A 13277-nucleotide genomic window follows, 5' to 3' on the forward strand; every position below is an offset into this window, starting at 1 on the left:
CAAAATTCACATGTTGAGAATTGGATTCCCAGTGTGACAGGGTTGGAACGTCATGGAAGCTCCCCCCTTGTGAGTGGAGTAATGTCCTTACCACAGGAGGGGGTTTGTCACAAAAACAGACTCGTCACCTATAATCCAGTGACTGGGGAGGCTGAGGCAGGAGGATCCAAATTCAAGGCCAGGCAACTTAGCAAGATCTTATTCCAAAATAATAAATAAAAATGGCTGGGGCTATGGCCCCGGGTAGAGCAGCCCAGGGTTCAATCAAAAGAAAGAAAAGGCGGCAGGAAGGAGAGGAAGGAAAACAAGTCAGCCAACAAATGCCTCCAGTGAGGGCTGAGGCCTCAGGGGAGAGAAGAAAGGGGTGGTGAGTTCTGTTAGCAGCTCAGAGGAAGGACAGGCGCGGCCAGGAGCCTTCTCAGCACTATAGCGAAAAACAGGGCCACGTCTTTTTTTTTTTTTTTTTGCACCAGGCATTGAACCCAGGGTGCGTAGCCACTGAACCACATTCCTCAGCCCTTTTTATTTTTTTATTTTGAGACAGGATCTTGCTAAGGTGCTTAGGGCCTCGCTAAATTGCTGAGGCTGACCTCAAACTTGCAATCTTCCTGCCTTGGCCTCCTGAGCTTCTGGGATTACAGGCGTGTTCCACAGTGCCCAGTTGGTTTCTTTAAAAATGTACTTATCGAAGGCGCTGCTACAATCATCTGGGAACAGCTTTTTTGTTGTTGTTTTATTAATATTTTTTAGTTGATAGACCTTTATTTATTTTTTATTTATTTATAGGTTGTCTGAGACTTGAACCCAGTGCCACCCACATGCTAGGCAAGTGCTCTACCGCTGAGCCGCAGCCCCAGCCCTGGGCACAGGTTTTTGTATGTGTGAACTTAAGTTCCCAAATCCTTGGTAAACACCAAGGACAGTGCTATTGGCCCGCGGCAGGCTGCTTTGTCATAAGGACACGAAAAAGTCCCTATGAGAGATTGGGCAACTGTGAGTGGAGGTCAGTGGAACTGTTTGAGGTCATCAGATGACTGTTCACACGGGTGGAGGGCGGGGCGTGGACAATTTATTTAGTGGCTGGAGACAGAGGGGTGAGCCTGGAGCACCCACTGACACGCCAGGGGTGTCCAAGGCCTGAGTGTCAAGGACAGGCAGAGGACAGTGACAGGTGCTGGGTCTGAAGGTGGTAGAAGGCCTCGGGCCTCAGGGAAAGGTCTCCACCAAGTGCTGGGGGCGGGGGCGGGGGTAGGAAGCCTGCCAGGAACAGGAACCTCATGGCGGTAGCCCTGGGGGGGGCAGGGGTTTCTGGGCATGGAGGGCCGGGTAGGGGACTCTGAAGTCTCTGCTGCATCTGTGACTGGGAAAGCCACTCCAGGCCCAGGCCGAGTGACAGGTGAGACCAGGTACAGGTCAAAGACCTCCAGAGCAGAAGGGAGCTCCCAGGCTGAGCAGCTATTATGCAAACATTTCCATTGGTCCTGTTTCCTGTATTTCTCAAAGGCTTTCTGTGAGAGGCCTGGGAGGCCTGAGACACAGTCCCTCAGGGCCGGAAGTGGGTGTCTGGTGTCACCAGGACACACCCCCAGCTTTATGGCTGTGACTGAGCCCTCACCCAGCCCTGAGCCTCTCCCGTTTGGCACACACCCACATCCTGGCTCCACCAGCTGGGCTGCCCTTCTCTGAAGTCAGAGGGCAGTGGGCAGGGTCTGGAAACTGCCTGTCCAGGGGTGATGGGGAGGGGCCGCTCTCAAAAACAGGCTTGTCATCATGGCTGCTAAGAATAGCAGGGAGGGAACCGGGGCCTGGCTCAGGCCCAGGGGTGTGTGGTCAGTCACCACTGCTGCCCATCTGGCAGGTAGGGATACCTGTCATTCTCATGTCACCATTGCCAAGGAACAGAGATGGGAGAGCCCAGATCAGATCACATGGCCAGGAGGTGGACAGGTATTCCCCAGGGACTCCTGATCCAGAGCCTAGGATTTGAAGTCAGAGGTTTATTGAACACCAGACACTGTTCTAAGCCCTGGGGAGGAGTGATGAATGAGACAGGGGGCTGCCCTCGTGGGGCAGACTTCCTCTGGGAGACAGGGATACGCAGCAGATCAGCAAGTGAGCAGAAGCTGTGGAGGTGGCCCATCCTCACCCTGCTGGCCAGGGCTCAGGGAGCCTACGCACTGCTCCGTTTATACCCTGCAATGTCTCCTTCCCTAGCAAGACCGCTCCAAGGTGTCTGCTCAAGAGAAGTGAAAACACTCGTCCACACAAAGACTTGTGCAAATGCTCATAGCAGATCTGTTCACCATAGCCAAATAGTGGACACCATTTCAGCCCTTAAGTTGCTCGTCACCCGCCCCCCCCCCCCCTTATTTTGCTGCAGGCGGATTGCGGCAGTCATGGGCAGTGGGGGGAGGGAAAGAAAATGTGACCTATCCATTGATGATGGAATCCCATTCAGCCCAAAGCAGGAACAAAATGCCAATTCATGTTAGAGCAGGCATCAACATCAAAACCAGAATGCCACAGGAAATTTCCGGAAAAGACAAAGATAGAAACAGTCAGTGGCTTTGGGATTGCGCTGTGGGGCTGGGGTAGGAACAAGGAGTGACTGCAGACGAGCATGAAGAACCTTGTTGGGGCGGTGGAAATGTTCCAGAACTGGACTGTGCTCATGATTGCACAACTCTGAATTTTCTAAAAATCATTGAATTGCACACTGAAAGCGAATGAGTTTATGGCATGTCAATTAGGCCTCCATAAAGCTGGTCACAGAACGCTCTCTCCTCCCATTTCCATTGGCAGAGACCTTCTCGTCCCATTTAACCAAGTGTCCCCAGCACCTAGGACAGTTCACGGCACACAGAGGGCACCCGTGAATGTTGGGACAGGGAACAGAAGTAGCTCAGGAACCCTAATGGACCCACTGGGAGCACAGCCCCTGTCTTCCCCCCTTGGCCACCCTCCTTGAAAGGCTTGCCTATGCGGATGATCCCTTTCCTTGGGGACATTGATGCCACTCGGTGACATTGCCCTTGCCTACAGAACCTCCAGTTGTGAATCCAAAGGCACCCTGGAATCTCAGCCACGTGACCCGGGCACCACCCTGTGGCTCCCTTGGGCTCTCAGCCCTCCCTCTTACCAGGCGACCCCTCCCACCTCCACCTTGGCGGACCTCAGCTCCCAGGCCCACTCCTGGCCACCACCCCCCTTGCTCTCCATCTGCTCACCTCCCTGTGACCTGGCGACTTTTTATAGGGTTAGACCCTCAGAGGGCCTCGTGTGGTGGTCACAGCCCTGATCCCAGTGACTCAGAGGCCGAGGGCAGCCTGGCGACTCAGTGAGACCGGGTCTCCAGGAAGGAGAGGAGGAGCGAAAGCGCCTGGTGGGGGTCCATGTAGGGCGCTTGCCTCGCATGCCCAGGGCCTGGGGTCATCACCAGCAACATAAAAAGGAAAAGTTTCTCTGGGTTCCATGCAACAGGCGCCGGCCCTGCAGCCCAGGCTACGTCTGTGGGCTGCGGTGATCCAGAAGGACACTGGGGGCATTCCACTGCTGGGAAGCACTGGGCCATCGGGAGAGGAAAGGGAGGCACTGGGCAGGCCTGGGCCAGGCCGCCAGCTCAGGGGCCTTCTGGGCGGATCTCCAAGGACACGGCACCTTATGAACTTAGCCCCTTGGATCCTGGAGAGTAGCTCCAGCCCTGCCCCAATTTGCACAGGTGCATCTATGGGGCCCCCTCTGAGCCCAGGGCCCTCTTCAGATAGGAATGGCCTGAGCCCAGCAGCTCTTCAAAACCACCTGGGAGGCCTGGCCGCTCCCAAACCCTCAGCAGCTGCCAGCCGGCACCTGATTTCTGGCCTCCTCTCCTGCTCTTCCCTTCTCACCCCTGCCCTTGATGCTGGGTGCCTGGGACAGCTGTGTGGGAGGGTCGCCTTCAGGTCCAGCTTCCCATTACAATTAATTCCCATTCCCCAAATTCTGATTTTTGTTATAACTTATCCAAGACGCAGGAACTGGGCCAATCGGAGCCTTCTTGGCCTTGGGGTGGATTCCTGCAGGGGGTGTTATTTGGCAATCCTTCTCTCAAGGCTCCAGCCCCTGGACACGTCCGCCCCCTGCTGGGCAGCTGAGAACTGCTCTGGACAACGCCCTCTGCCTGTGAGCAGTCTCCTAGTGCTCAGCTCCCCACTGGGTCTTCCGAGTCTGCCCTGGTTCTCATCCTCAGCTCCCCATCTGCCTCCACTGTCGGGCTCCTGCCAGTCTCCTGGCCTCCACCACCCCCTCAATTGCCCCCAGAGTCACATCTCTAGGAACACCAATCTTATCACTCTGCTCCTCAAAAACATTCAGTGGCTCCCTAGTCCCTAAGGAATTGGTGCAAATTCTTAGACAGGCATCCCAAATCCTTCATAATCTTTCCACCCATTCTGAAGCTCTTGAGCTGCAAGGAGCAGTGACAAGCAGGTAGCCCCCCATCGCCCAGCCAGCCCAACTTACAGCTGTGGGGGGGGGTCTCATCCATGCCACTTCTCTGGCACTGAGCCTGCACTGTCTTTGTCATTGTTGAATATGCCTTGTAACTCTTTGAGGACAGGCACCATATCTTAAACAAAAGTCATAACAAAAATATTAACTGCTGGGCGCGGTGGCACACGCCTGTAATCCCAGCGGCTGGGGAGGCTGAGGCAGGAGGATTGCAAGTTGAAGCCAGCCTCAGCAAATTAGTGAATCCAGAATTAAAAATAGGTAGTCAGGTCCTTTCTGCCCATGGATGCCGCTGAGAAAGCATCATTAAAATCTCTCTTCCTGCTGCCTCATGTCTAAATCAGAGTCCCCTAAAGAGCCCGAACAGCTGCGGAAGCTATTCATCGGAGGACTGAGCTTTAAAACAACTGATGAGAGACTGAGAAGTCATTTTGAGCAATGGGGACACTCATGGACTTTGTGGTCATGAGAGAGCCAAACACAAAACACTCTGGGGGCTTTGGGTTTGTCATCTATGCCACTGTGGAGGAAGTGGCTGTGAAAAAACAGCCTCTACCTCAGAGCAAAGCCTGTCCAAGGAAGGGACATGACCTTTGTCCTTGGAAAGACCCACAGAGCATTCCTAGGCACATACCCACCCTGCTAAGATGTTTATCTACAAATAACAGGAGAGATCTGCTGTGCCAGGTGTCCCTGACTCAGTTAGGCTAGGTGGGGATCCATAGCAGCCCCCTAGCAGCCACCAATCAGCATGAGACAGGGAAATACCTGGGATGCCAGATGACCCTCCCAGGAGTTTATGGTGTTGGGAAACCATGTAGTTCAGCATGAATACCCCTCTTGGCTTAAACCAGTCAGTTCAAATGAATCCCACTCTTGTACTAACCAATCACCCCTACCCAACTGTTCCTGCCAGTGAATGTGCTAATCATGTTTTAGAGTTGTTATTTGATTTTCCTGCGGTGTGTGATGATTTGCTGAGAGATGCTATGATGTATGTGGGGGTCCCTGCCTTCTCCAAAGAGTGTATAAAATTGCTGCAAACCCTGGGCTCGGGGCCTCTCAGTGTCACCAGTTGCTGTGTGCACGGAGGACCCAGCTAGCTCCCAATAAACACCTCTTTGCTGCTTACATCGATCTTGGTCTCTTGTGTTTTTTGGGGGGTCCTGAATTCAAGCATAACAGCTTCAGCCATGAATGCAAGACCTCGTACACAGGTGGATGGAAGGTGTGGAACCTCAGAGGGCTGTCTCCAGAGAAGACTTTCAAAGACCAGTGTAAGGGTCCGGCGAAGCGTCGGAGAAAGAGACCACACGAGACTAGCTCCATGCAATGGCAAGGGGGATTTATTAGGGATCCGTTCTAGCACGCTAGGGCTCTGTGCTCACTCAAGAAGAGAGAGCAGCCCAGAGCTCAGAGCAGAGGTCAAGCAGAGCTTAAGTACACTTTTTGGAGAGGGTGGGGGGCTTTGCATACATCAGAACAAATCATCATGAGGCGCGGGAAAATTGAACAACAACTCTGATACATGATTAGTCCATTCATTGGCGGGAACAGGCTGGGCAGGGGTGATTGGTCACTTCTAAACTGGGTACACATTCAAACTGATTGGTTCGGGCCCTGTGACAAACTGCAAGGGCCCTAGGCTGAATGGCCAGTAGGGCGTTGTCTTAACTATCTCAGGATTCTGGGTGTAACAGAGGAACTTAATAATACCTAATCTTTTACATTTTAATTCAAACTTTCCAGTTTAGAAACTTTACCCTTTCACCAGGGGCCCACTGAACTGTGATAAAGATGGTTGTTGGTGGCATTAAAGAAGACACCGAGGAACATCACCTACGAGATAATTTTGAACAGTAGGGGAAATTGAAGTGATTGAAATCATGACTGACGGCGGCAGTGGAAAGAAAAGGGGCTTTGCTTTTGTAACTTTTGATGACCGTGACTCTGTGGATAAGACTGTCATTCAGAAAGACCCTGCTGTGAAGGGCCACACCTGTGACGTGAGGAAAGCCAGGTCCAAGCAAGAGAAGGCTGGTGCCTCCTCTAGCCAAAGAGGTCGAGGTGGCTCTGCAAACCTTGGTGGAGGTGGAGGTGGAGGTGGTGTTGGTGGAAATGACAATTCTGGCCGTGGAGGGAACTTCAGTGGTGTTGGTGGCTATGGTGGCAGCGGGGATGGCTACAATGGATCTGGTAATGACGGGAGCGATTTTGGAGGTGGTGGAAGCTGCAGTGATTTGGGCAGTTACAAGGATCCTTGAAGCGGGGGACTCTGGAGGCAGAAGCTCTGGACCTTACGGTGGAGGAGGCCAACATCTTGCCACACCACGAGACCCAGGTGGCTCTGGGGGCTCCAGCAGCGGCAGCAGGAGCTCTGGAGGGGGCAGAGCTTTTGATACTGCCAGGAAACAGAGCTTCTCAGGAGAGGAGAACCAGGAAGTGACAGGGAAGCCACAGGTCACAGATTTGTGAACTCAGCCAAGCACCGTGGTGGCCGGGCCTTGCTGCTGCAAAGACACGGTTCAGACAGTGCTCATGTGTGTGGGCCCAAAACTCTGTTTTTTTTTTTTTAAGAGAGAATTTTAATATTTATTTTTTAGTTTCCGGCGGACACAACATCTTTGTTTGTATGTGGTGCTGAGGATCGAACCCGGGCCTCACGCATGCCAGGCGAGCGCGCCACTGCTTGAGCCACATCCCCAGCCCCAAAACTCTGTATTTGTGACTAATTGTGTAACAGGTTATTTTAGTTCTGTTCTGTGGAAAGTGTAAACATTCCAACAAAGGGTTTAATGTAGACTCTTTTTGGCACTCGTGCGGTTGATTGCTAAATGCAATAGTCTGATCATGACGCTGAATGAATGTGTCCTTAAAAAAAATAGGTAGTCAGGGGAGATAGATAAATCGGGCCAGATGGAGGAAAATCCACCAACTAGTTTGGGTCCCAGAGGTTGGAGACTGCCTGGTGGGAGATGGAAATGTCAATGTCCCCCAAAGCCCAGCCAACGGTGCCCTTCCTGAAGAATTGTTAGAGAAGCAGCTCCTCCCACTGCTGACCTGTCAGAGAACTGCTCATTAACTCACCAGGTCCCCTTCCTGCCGGATCACTCCGCCCACCTTGTGGCTTACCCAGTCACACACAGAGGATGAGGGGAAATGAAGGAGATGAGGGGAAGAAGGTAAAAGAACAAAGAAAACTTTAGATGTATGAAGAGATGGGACTTCCTCATCCCACGGATTCGGTGTTTTGGGTCCCCTTCTTCCTCCAGGTTGAAGTCTCTTCTAGCCTTTCAATAAAGCTTCTCTGGGATTATACTTCAACCTTCGGGGAAGCAGGATCAATAGTGAGATCCTATCTCAAAATAAACGAAATAAAAAGGCTAGGGATGTAGCTCAGTAACAAAGTGCCCCTGGGTTCCATTCCTGGTACTCCCCCCTCCCCCCAAAGAAGTTAACTAACGCTGGTTTGGCCTTTCTGCAGCCTTTATCTTCCCTTCCTCAGGATGACCATGTAAGGCAGGTGGGGCTCAGGTTATAATCTCCACCAGGCAGATGAGAAAGCACAGCTCAGAGAGGCTCAGTAACTTGCTGATAGTCACACAGCCAGCAAGCTGCAGGGCAGAGAGAGGGTCCTGGTCTTCTGCTGCCTGATTCTGTCTGTGTCATTACTCCCTGGGTGTTGCTTTCCCAGATCCTATATGGCCAGTGAGCACCACTATCTGTCCATCTTCACCCCTGGGTATTGCTCCGTGGTCACTGGAGCTCAGCCTCAGTCTGTCTTTGACCTTCTCATACAGAGGTAGCACATGGCAGTCACACTGCCCTTCCCTAGCTGTGTGACCCTGGGGAGTCACAGCCCTTTTCCAGGCCTCTGCCCAATGAAGGTCTGAACCAGTGGGGGCCAAAAAACACCCCCAGGGCAAGGTCCTGTGGCTCTTCTGCTAGGTGGTGTTTCTTTGGGGAGTTTGGGGACACTGATGCCAGGGCGGTGCTCTGTGCAGAGTCCTGTGGGAGGGGAGAGTTCTCTGGCAGCCTAGGATAAGCCTTGTCCCAGGACAGCCCAGGGCCAGGCCCCAGCTGGGGGGGGCACCCTGCGGCTTGGACAGTGTCATGCAGGGCCATGGGGGGTCTTGCTCTTGTCTGTTAATGTTTTGTGCCTTTTTTTTTATGTTCAGCAGGAGGATACCATGACATGAGGGTCAGGCCTGTTCATGGTCCTTAGCGCTGCTTTCTGTCGTTTGGGGCCTGTAGTGTCCCTTCCTCACCCCTCACCACCCGACACTGTCTGTGGATGCATCAGGGCAACTGAGACAGGGGTGAACCCAGCAGGCCTGGCCCTCCTCCCTGAGAGGCCCTGCAGCCACGAGGCCCACCAGAGAGCCGGTCCAGCCAGAGTGAAAATCAGCCCAGAAGTGCAGGCTACAGGGGCTCAGGCCTGCAGAGTCTGTGGCCACAGGAGGAGGGATGTCCAGCAGGAGGGAGCCCAGGTGTCTCCTCCCCAGCCCTGCCCTGGAGAGCTCCCTGGGTACCACCAGCCCCAGCTGCCTCCACCCCCTGGAGAACCCTGAGAGCCAGGAGGAGTCCGGAAGCACAGGACCAGCCATCAGGTGATCCCTTCAGAGAAGCAGCTCCAGGGCCAGGAGGAAGGCTGCAGCTCTGGGAGAGGAACTTGGAGGAATGGGGGCAGGGTGACAGAGGGGACAGCATTCAGGTGGCTGAAACCAACAATGGATTAAGAGTGAGGGAGAGGGAAGTACTGAGAAGGCCCTGAAATCAGACACCAAGGCTCCAAGGGACCCGCCCGGCTGGTGGACTTGTACCAGGTGCAGGGACAGAATAGTAGCAATCTGGGGACACTCGAAGCCGGCCCACACAGTGGGGCTGGGAGGAAGTGGAAGCCTGGCGCTGGGAGAGGTGGACAGCACAATGCAGGTGACCACAGTGTTGTGGGCCAGGCTGGGGGGCCCTGCAGGCAGGATGACAGGCTCCGAGCTGTCATCCAGGGCCAGCTGGGGAAGGAGGACCCCCTGGATCCTCTCTGCTGACCCTGGGGGTTTCCTGTGGGCTAGAGCAAATGACGGGTGAACTAACTAATGTCAAAGACCCTCTCTCAAGGTCACATTCTGGGGTCTGAGTGAACAGAAGTCTTGGTGGAGGGGGAACCTCTTGAACCACACACCTACACGGCAGCCTGACGTCGCCGAGGGCCTAAAGGTGACGCCCCTGCAGAATCAGGTCCCATGGGCCGGCTTCCCAGCCTGTGATGGGGCTCCACAGCCGTGCAGGCCGGGCCACCCTCCTGCCGTTCTTATGTGTAGTGTCCCTCCACCCTGCCCCACGCAGCAGGGCTGTCGATGTGGTGTCTAGGGGACTGAATCCTTGTCCCTGTGCCTAAGAAGGGGCTGCTGATGACAGGGCTGCACAGCAGCCAGGCCACCTGCAAAGCCCTTCCGAGTGCAGCTTCACACCCCATGCTCCTCAAAAATTCACCGTCTGAAAAGATCTACTCGAAGTCCCAGGAAGAGCACTCAGACTTTGGCTGGGACAACCTGATGGCATTTTATATAAGAAAATCAAGGTAGTAAACACGTGTTGTGGGGCACATATGGCAGGCAGGGGAAGCCAGTGGCTGCCTGTAGGGGACACTGCAGTCCCCAGCTGGGTCCTGCAAACAGCCCAGCAGCTACACCAGGACCCGCACCAGGAGCAAGCGTGAGCTAGAACTTGAACTTGCTCCTGGGGAACAAACAGGGAGAATGACACTGTCCTGTTTACAAAGATCTTAATGGGGCCAGGTGTGGTGGCACACGCCTGCCATCCCAGAGGCTTGGCAAAGACAGGGGGACTGCAAGTTTGAGGCCAGCCTCAGCCACTAAGCAAGGCCCTAAACAACTTATTTAAAAAATCAAAAAGGGGATGGAGATGTGGCTCAGTGGTTAATGGCCTTTGGGTTCAATCCCCAGGACCAAATAAAAACAGAACAAATGATAATTGCATAATGGGCTTCATTTTCTAATCTAAAGCTGGGCAACACTTCATCCCACAAATAGAGAAGAAGGCCAAGTTTGACTTTAAAGCATTTGTAGCTGGAACGAAACCAGAGAAGACTGAGCGTATCTTCCTGTACAAACATGGTCTCCTAGAGCAGGGCCTGCAGCTCCGGGCCCATCCTCTGAGAAACAGCAAACAAAGCCAATGCGCTCTTGCTGGCTCACAGAGAGTCCTGAAAACCCCCAGGGTGCTCCATTTGGGCACAGCTCATGTTAAATGACACAGTGAACACCTGTGGGTGCCTGGGTATGGGTGCCCAGGGTCCAGGGTGCCAGGCCTCGGCTCCAGCCCTGGCGGGGAGCTGCCCAGGGTCCCGGTGGAGAGTGGTGATTTAAATCATGGTCTGACTCCCTCATGGCTGCTTTTGCGCTGGGAACTGCCTGTGCAAAGGTGCAGGTCAAGGTGGCCCCATTGCTATGGTGATGTCTAGCCAGAGGAGGCTAGGTGTGAAGGCATGAAGCTGTATCAGTCGGAACCTTGGGCTCAGTCACCAACTCCCGGGAATGGAGAATTCTGAGCATAACAAGATGACCCTAATGTCTCGCCAGGCCCACGTCCTTCATGTTGTCTGTTTTGCTGAAACTTTCCCACAAAGAACCTTTTAATGAAACCCCCATAATGAACGTGCTGAGCTAGCTTTGGGTCAGTGGAGCTCCATCAGAGCTTGGCTGTCCACCTGGCCCAGCTTTTTCTGTGTGTCTGTCTTTTCTTTATCCCCATCGCCCCTCATCCAGTTTCTCCCCTGAATTCACGGCTACAGCTGAGAGCAGCGAAGAGAGGGCTGGGCAGTCCCTGCAGCAGATCCCGCCTGACCCCGGAATGAGCTGATGCCGGGCAGGCAGGAGGCCACAGAGTGGAAGTGGCACCTAGAGGGAGCTCACCACCTTCTAGAGAAGGGTCCGGAGAGAGTGGGGCTGGAGGACAGTGCACAGAGAGGAAGTTTTGGCAAGCAAAGGGCAGGAGCCCAGGGCCAGGCGGCCTCCACCCTCCCCAGCACAGGAGCTGGTAGAGCTAAAGGACCACGGGCCTGGGACAAAAGGCCACAGGACAGAAAAAGCCCCGTGGACTCAGGGTGGAGCCCTAAGATGGGATGGGGACCTCCAGCAGTGGCCCAGGCGTCGTGGGGGGGAGCGGGGACGCGGTGAGAAGGCTGCCCGGGGCTCGGGCTGCATCCCATGCAATGCTGGGAGAGGCGCACGATGAGCTTAGCCTGGGAGAGGTCCGACCCGTCAGAAATGGAGAAAATGACCAGCTGGTGCCGCCCTGGGCCCGGGCCCAGCCCATCAGGAAGGGAAATGGAGGGTGGTGGCCAGAAAACAGGCTGTCATCCTGGGCCAAGAGAGTCACTGCCGGAGCTGGGCCGGGTGACAAGCAGCACTGACCCCAGCTCACATGCTTCCGAGGCCGAGGACACCGCATGCTCCCTAGCTGAGTGCTCGGCACTGTGCAGAGGAAACATCTGCCCCAGACCCTGGTCACTCAAGGGACAGCCAATGTCTGACGCAAACCCCAGCCGCACCTCTCACCCAGCAATAGCCATCAGCAACTAGCACTCTCTTCCTGCCCAGTGCCACCCTCGTCATCAGAGAGGAGACTGAGGTCAGAAGGTTAACCGCGGCGCAGCCCACACTGCATTTCTGGGCAAAACAATGAACTCCCCTCTTTTGGTGCCAGGGATCGAATCCACGGGTGCTTCCACCACTGGGTCACGTCCCCAGCCATTTTTATTTTGTCAAGACAGGGACTCACTCAGTTGCTCAAACTGGCCTCAAACTTGCAATCCTCCTGGCTCAGCCTCCCCAGCCTCTGGGATTACAGGCCTGCGCCACCACTCCCAGCTCAACCCCCTTTCACAAACCAGGAAATAAAGGTCCCAAGAGTCGCTGGGACAGTGTAAGACATGGTAATAAACACAGAACCATGGGCTGGGGATGTGGCTCAAGCGGTAGCGCGCTTGCCTGGCATGCGTGCGGCCCGGGTTCCATCCTCAGCACCACATACAAAGATGTTGTCTGCCGAAAACTAAAAATAAATAAATAAATAAATATTACAAAAAAAAAAAAACACACAGAACCAGGCCTCAAGCCCAAGCCTGACCAGAGGATCAACCCTCAGCTGCGACAGCAGCAAGGAGCGTACCACTGCGGTGCTGGCTGTATAACGCACGTGCGAAAGGGAGGCCAAGGGGGCAGACAGGTCCCGAGCGGCGACAGCCTGATTGTGGCTGAATGCCATCGGGTGACTTGGTGCTCCCCGCAGCGCACCCTCTGGGCTCACAAGGACCTTCCCCTCAGTTGGCAGGGAAACGTCATTAGAACCACAAGCCCGTGAGGTCGCACTCACACGTGGAAGGATGTCTATGCTGTCCGGGGTGGCCTGGGGGCTCTCAGTCAGCCTGACCCAGGGACCCAGGACTTAGCACAATGCCCTGAGAACAAACCCCAAGCCCCGCCCCTGACCTGGAACAGAGGGAGGCGGAGCCTTCAAGATGGTGACTCAGTTAGTGCAAGGGTCCGATGGGACCCTCAGAAAAGGGCTCTTACCAAGAACCCCTCCCACCCCGTCCGTCAGTCTCCCAGGTGGGCTCAGGTCCTTCCCTGTTTCTCCTTCAGACCCTGGAGTCCGGGGAGGCTCCATGGATGTCACGTGGCCTGGCCCGGCTGATGGCAACCAACAGTGCTCAGGGACCCAGATGCTGGCGCCACAGAAGCCATTAGCAGGAACGGTCTGTGCTTGCC

This window comes from Spermophilus citellus (genome assembly GCF_964194105.1).
Source record: "Spermophilus citellus genome assembly, chromosome: 10".
NCBI classification, from domain to species: Eukaryota; Metazoa; Chordata; class Mammalia; order Rodentia; family Sciuridae; genus Spermophilus; species Spermophilus citellus.